Below are 7,605 nucleotides of genomic sequence, written 5' to 3'. Positions count from 1 at the left end.
CATGGAAGCCAGAAGATAGCTTTGGAGTGTGAATAAGGTGATGTTTCTTATGCTGAATCTGTTTGTGCAACAGAAGAATTGAAGTTTTACAAGGACAATGTTGAGCTGGCAGATAAGATATCTTTAAAGAAGACAACAACGGAGCATGATCCTTTGTTGAAATTTAAGTCGACAGATGACACTAAGCTAGTTGACTTTGTTCCTGGTGATTCATCCAAGCAGTTTAGTATTAGTGCTAATCTAGATCAAAAATAGGAAAGCACGCTCATCGAGTTCATCTGTGAGAACCGAGACATCTTTGCATGGAAACCTTCAGACATGCCAGGTGTACCGAGGGAACTCGCTGAGCACACTCTCAATATTGATCCAAAGTTTAAACCGGTGAAGCAATTTCTTCGCCATTTTAATGAAGAGAGGCGCAAGGCCATTGGTGAAGAAGTCGCCCGGCTCTTGGCGGCTGGGTTTATTGTTGAAGTTTTTCACCCTGAGTGGTTGGCTAATCTGGTGCTGGTAGTTAAGAAAAACGGTACTTGGCGTATGTGTGTGGCTTACACACACCTAAACAAGGCCTGTCCGGATGATCCTTTTTCTCTCCCCTGTATTGATCAGATCATCGATGCTACGGCGGGTTGTGAGCGTTTGAGCTTTTTGGATGCTTACTATGGTTATCATCAGATCAAGATGGTAGTTAAGGACAAGGAGAAGACAGCTTTCATCACTCCCTTTGTAGCCTTTTGTTATGTGTCTATGCCCTTTGGGCTCAAGAGTGCCCAAGCGACTTACCAGCGGTGTGTGCAAAATTGCCTTCATAATCAAATTGGGTGTAATGTTCATGCTTATGTGGATGATATTGTGGTGAAGTCCAGGAAGAAGGAAACCCTGATAGATGATTTAAAGGAGACTTTTGACAATCTCCTAGTCTACAAAATGATGCTTAACCCAGCCAAATGTGCCTTTGGTGTACCAGCAGGCAAGCTCTTAGGCTTTCTGGTTTCTGAATGAGGTATTGAAGCTAACATGGAAAAAATAAAGGCTATCACTTCCCTGGCTAAACCGGTGTGTATTAACGATGTTCAGCATCTGGCGGGTCATATTGCGGCCTTAAGTTGGTTCATAAGCCAGCTGGGTGAAAAGGCTATCCCTCTGTACCAGATGATGAAGAAGGTAGATCACTTTTTCTGGAGTGATGTTGCTGATCAGGCGTTTGAGGCTTTGAAGAAACAGTTAGTTGAGCCGCTGGTTCTTGCTGCTCCCATTGATAAAGAGCCCTTGTTGTTGTATGTGGCTGCCAATAGCCGAGCTGTTAGCGTGGCAATTGTGGTGAAAAGGAAGGAATCAGGCAAGGAGCACCCGGTTCAATGGTCGGTTTATTACATCAGTGAGGTGCTCATTGAGTCCAAGCAGAGGTATCCGCATTGGCAGAAGCTTGCATATGGGGTGTTCATGGCTAGTCGAAAGCTCAAGCAATATATTCTGGGTCATCCCATCACTGTGGTTAGTTCTTCTCCTTTAGGGGATATTATTCAAACAGAGAAGCCACAGGTCGGGTAGCCAAGTGGGCCATTGAGCTTGGACCCCATGGTTTGAAGTATATGCCTCACACAACCATCAAGTCTCAAGCACTTGTGGACTTCATAAATGATTCGACAGAGCTGCAGATGCCTGAGGAGAAGCCAGATAGCACATATTGGACTATTCACTTCGATGCATCCAGGAAGTTGGAAGGCTCGGGGCTGGAGTTATTTTGACTTCCCCGCGAGGTGATAAATTTTGTTATGTTTTAAGATTGATGTTCCCTTGTACTAACAATGTAGCTGAGTATGAAGCCTTACTCCATGGTCTTCGGATGGCTAAAGAGATGAACCTAAGCCGGGTGAGGTGTTTTGGTGACTCAAACTTAGTGGCTCAGCAAGTTTCAGGCACTTGGGATTCAAGGACCCACTCATGGTGGCTTATCGCCGAGAGGTGGATGCTATTGCTGGTCACTTCAAGGGCTGTCAAGTAGAGCATGTTGATTGGAGAAAAAATGAGGCGGTTGATGCTTTAAGCCGGTTGGGATCCCAGCGTAAGCCGGTGCCACCCAATATTTTCCTTGATATTCTGCATAATCCTTCAGTTAAACAGCCTACAGAGGAAGATCTTGCTATTCCTGAGCCGGAGGCATAGCTGGTGGCGGCTCTTCATGCTATTCCTGATTGGACAGTTCCATATTTGGCATATATGACCCAGCGCAAGTTACCTGAAGATGAAACTTTGGCCAGGCAGATAACCCGGCGGTCTAAGTCAATGACTATTGTCAATAGAGAGTTGCATCATCGCAGTGTTATGGGGGCGTTTCAATGTTGTGTCTCTCCTGAAGAAGGTCGTGAGATCCTACGAGAGATTCATGAAGGAGATGTGGGCATCATACCGGCTCTAAGTCTCTCGTGGCCAAGGCTTTTCGTCATGGATTTTATTGGCTGATGGCTCATGCTGATGCAGAGGATTTGGTCAGTAAATGTGATGGTTGTCAGAAATTCCCAAGACGAGCTCACGTGCCAGCTCAAGAATTGAGGATGATTCCAATTGCTTGGCCGTTTGCAGTATGGGGGCTTGATATGGTTCGGCCTTTCAAAAGGTCCAAGGATAAAAAGACCCACCTTTTGGTGCCGGTTGACAAATTCACAAAGTGGGTTGAAGCGGAGCCGGTTAGTAAGTGTGATGTGGCCATAGCGGTTCAATTCATCAAAAAGGTGATCTTTCGTTTTGGTTTTCCCCACAGCTTTATCATAGATAATGGCACCAATCTATCCAAGGGTGCTATGAAAGAGTTTTGTCAACAAGAGCATATTCGACTTGATGTTTCATCAGTGACTCACCCCCAATCCAATGGTCAAGTTGAGAGAGCCAATCAAGAAATTTTGAGAGGCATCAAGCCACGGCTTATGGTCCCTTTGCAGAGGACGTCAGGTTGTTGGGTGGAGGAGTTACCCTCAGTGTTATGGAGCATCAATACCCCCCCCCAATAGATCTATGGGTTACACGCCTTTCTTCATGGTTTACGGAGCAGAGGCGGTTCTCCCTAGTGACATCCGTCACAATTCGCCTTGTGTGGCGGCTTATGTTGAAGCTGATAATGAAAAAGCATGTCAGGATGCTATTGACCTGTTGGATGAGGAGCGTGACCTTGCGGCGGCTCGTTCGGTGATTTACCAGCAAGATCTGCATCGTTATCATAGCCGTCGGGTTAAAACCAGGACCTTTAAAGAAGGCGGTTTGTGTGCTCTGGCTTATCCAGGATCAAACTGATATGCACAAACTATCCCTGCCCTGGGAAGGACCCTTTCTGGTCAGCAAAAATCTGAACAATGGGTCATACTACCTTATCGATGTTCGATACCACAAGGACTCACGCACGTTAGAGGAGGAGACCCACCTACCATGGAATATTGCTCATCTTCAGCCTTATTACACCTGAGCCACTAGCTCTTGTGATGTACATATTTTGACAATGTATATATTATGCTAAATATAATAAAGCCAGCATCCCTTCTAAGTCAGGGCCTTAGTCGTTTCATTTTTGAGAATAATGAGTATTTATTGTCACTTCATACGATCACTTGGGGGCTTCCTGCTCATTGAGCATAGCTATGACTACCCTCTTGATCCGGCTTGTACGCCATGATTACAAAATACTTGGGGGCTTCCTGCTCATTGAGCATAGCTATGAATACCCTCTTGATCCGGCTTGTACGCCATGATTACAAAATACTTGGGGCTCTTTGTTAATGGAAAAGAGCTTTATTGACCCTTGTAATAGGCTTGGACGCCAGGTGTATTCACCAAAAAATCCGGGTTATCCTGCCTTTGTAAGTTTGCCACTCCGCCCAGGTAATCCTGGAATTACTCGCCGTACTCTTGACAGTCAATCTTATAAAGACCTTGAACTTGTCAAAATTAAAACGGCGATTGTTTATGTGAGGCCCAGCTTACAAGTTTTGAATGAAGGTTTAACATAGTGGCTGTGCGGCCCTTAAAAAGCACTTGACTCTGAGGCTTGGCAGCCTATGAAAGCCTTGTTTTTTATTTATATTTGATTTTGAATATTTTTGCGGTTCAATTCTTGTGACATGTTAATACATGGTTGAAAACCGATGAGGGCCATGTTGCCTTATGGTTCTTATATGAATCTATCCGGAGTTTATTAACCCGGCCTGGCTTTGGACTTTAAGTCACCAGTATATGATAATTTTTTATGCTTGGAGTACTGGCTCTAAGCTTTGGGATGTTACCCCTTGCTGCATATGGTGTTATGAGCCGGCGGTATGAGTCAATTGAACAGGGCGTTGTGCTCTCAATTTTCGGGTTGTAACCCTTACTGCACAAGTATGATAAACTGACAGTGTGAGTAAATATCCCAGGTATGATATTTTGTTATGATTATATGAGGTTGTGATCAAATCGGCCCTAGTTATGGATTATTGTAGTTAAAAGTGGTTTTTATATGGGGTATTGGGACCCGCCCTGGGGTAACCGCCAGGGCGCTTGTGATATGTTTGTGTGTAGGGCAAATGATAAATCTAATCTGCATACTTGATGATATCATGAGCATAAGTGGCAGATTTTCAACTGATGGATCAGCAGTGTTATGCAAATAGAACGTGCACGCTTGCACGGCAGATCAGAGTTTAACTAGCCTATTACAAGGCATCTGATGGCCCAAAGATGATAAGTGTTTTGGAGATGTAAAACATCAAAGTGCTATGATTAATAAAGCGGCTCATGACTCTTGGCGGTTTGAAGCCTTTGGATCATCCCGTGCCTCTTCTTCCTCTTTAGCTACTTGATTATCCAGCAGCTGGAAGTCAGGTGTAGCCCAGTTGATACCGGTCAATGCTCTAAACACAGCTTCATCATCAATAAGGTTGGATGGATCAATGTCAGGAGCAAAGGTGTGCTTACGAATCGGCGGGATGAGATCCGTCTTCTTATGAACCGGCTCTTTCACTTTCTTGTTCTCAACATCATAAGCCACCTGGTCTGTGGATAGATTAGTTTCTTCAGCCAACTTACTTGCTAATGGACACATTGCTCTTGCTATTTTTGCAAAGTCATCAGCACTGAAGGCAGATCCATCCTCTTTGACACTTGGGCAACCATTGGCCAAATCTTCTGGGTCCAGATCTGCTTTCCACGCCTTTCCCCAGCTTAAAGCAGTCAACTCGCCGGCTCTGGTAGATGCTCGCTTTAAGTCGTCAATCCTTTGGGGCATCACTGATAACCTCTCCAATGTATCTTTGATGAGAGTGGGTGGAGATTTCTTGTGCATGGCATCAGCAATGGTGCGTTAGGTGCCAGTATATAACTATTCTACCAGAGTGTAGACAGCTTTAAGCCGGATGCGCATATCAAAGCCCAACTTGGTGCTCCGAGAACCTGTATCGATAAATTTATTGATAAGCCAATGGATGTTTATAATATGTTTATTAAGATGCAAGGAGTCATGTTTCATACTTACCGAAGATGGCTGACAACATGTTATTGATCTGCTACCTTAAACCGGACAACTCGTCAGTCACCGGTTTAAGGGCGGCTTCAGCATCCTCTGCTCTCTTCAACAGAGCCACCTTTTCAGTTTCCCAGACGTTCTTACAGTGTTGAAGTTTTGCTTAAGCTGCTCAATGTTTTCTAAAGCAGTCTTCAGTTCTGACTTGGCCTTGGATGTCTCAGATTGCGCTAATTTTTTTTAAATAATACATTTTTTTATTAATTTTCACAAATATTATGCTCAAAAAATAATTTTCGAAAATAATACATCGTCGGCCCGCAGCCGGCCGAGTGGACCTAGTCGGCCCACAGCAGGCCGACTGAGACCCTATCGGCTAGCTGCTGGCCGATTGGCCTGTCGGCCACCAGTTCAGGTCCAGTCGGCCAGTAGTGGGCCGACAGAGCCTAATTGGCCTGCTGTGGGCCGACAGCGACTAATTGGCCAGCTGCGAGCCGACAGGGACTAATTGGCCTGCTGTGGGCCGACCGATGCATGCCACCATTTTTTTCCCGAACGCTTCCTGGATTTTTTTATAAACTATGACGTATTTCGTGCAACCCTTTGCCCGTAATATTTTCCCGCCATATGTTCGCGCCAACTCTTTCCCGCCGTATGTTCGCGCCCACTCTTTCCCGCCATATGTTCACGCCAACTCTTTCCCGCCACCCGTTTCCCGCCATATGTTCGTGCCAGCTCTTTCCCGCCACCCGTATCCTGCCAATCATTTCCCACCATACCGCAGTCGTTCTTTCCCGCCATTTTCTCATCCCTACCTATAAAACCCCCTTCAGACAGAGGAAGATAAGCATTCCAGTGTAGTGTAGTTGAGATGTCCCATTATCCTTTTGATCGTAGTTTTCACCCTGAGATGAGCAGGACTCTTCTGAGGCTAGCTACCGATTTTAGGATGGACAATAGGATAGTTCCATGGGACGAACTCACCGGTAGTGACACCATAATGAATGAGTTGGCTCGCGAATTACGTATGTCTGGGTGGCCTGAAAGGACCTATGAGGAGGTACGTATAGAACTTCTTAGGTTGCATGCAAGGTGGAAGAAGGTAGTGGAGCCGGAGAGTGAAACTTTCAGAAGGACTGCAGAAAAGCATCCATTTTTATGGACTGAGGAGAGTGAGGACGAAGATGATATCTTCATGCCGCCGCTTCCGGGTTCTGCATCGTCAAAGAGCAAGAGTTTTGCATCGTCCAAGGGCAAGAGTACTGCATCCTCAAAGGGCAAGATTTCTGCATCGCCCAAGGGTAAGAGTTCTGCATCCTCGAAGGGCAAGAGTTCTGCATCGACGGAGGATGACGATGATGACTTCATGTAGTTTTTATGATGTATGTTGTAAGTTTAGTCATATGTACCGTTAATTTAGATGTAGTTCTATCTAGTTGTTTATACTGTCTTGTTGTACGAGCATTATGTTCTATCTAAATATGATGTTGTAGTTCGGATAACAGAGTACTAAAAATAGAGTAGGCATATGTCTCATACATAAGTACATAGTCATTTGTCTCATACATAGAATAGACATAAGTCTCATACATAAGTAGATGGTCATGTCTCTACTGATAGATGGAAGCGTCAGTGACGATGTCTGGCCTGGCAGGGAGGCGGATCTGGAAGCGGCGACCATCCCAACCTGTTAGGTGGCCTAATGTTACGAGGAGGAATTTCAGACTCTCCCTGGTCATGCTGTGTATCCTGTGTGGGGCCTGGTGGAGGAGTCGAATACATGTTCATCCACTGGGTGTGCTGCAACATATGAGCATGTATGTTCTCCTCGGGATGTTGATCACTCCCCCACGTATCATGTGATGCTGACATAGACGCATGATATCCGTAGGCTCCTGCACGATGGAACGTTTAGTCATGAAGAATGAGGTCGCCTCAATTAATATTGAAAACAATAAAAATGAAGACACTTACCTGCTGGTTGTGACGGCTGCTCTGGCTCAAACACAAAGCTCGACGAGGGACCGTGCTGCTGTGGCTGTGGAGAAAACACAAAGCTTGACAAGGGACCGTGTTGCTGTGGCTGTGGAGAAAACACGAAGCTCGACGTGGGACCATAT

Source organism: Triticum aestivum, chromosome 3A (genome assembly GCF_018294505.1).
Source record: "Triticum aestivum cultivar Chinese Spring chromosome 3A, IWGSC CS RefSeq v2.1, whole genome shotgun sequence".
Lineage (NCBI taxonomy): Eukaryota > Viridiplantae > Streptophyta > Magnoliopsida > Poales > Poaceae > Triticum > Triticum aestivum.
The sequence above is the reverse complement of the archived record's forward strand: the minus strand, read 5'-3'. Positions refer to the sequence as shown.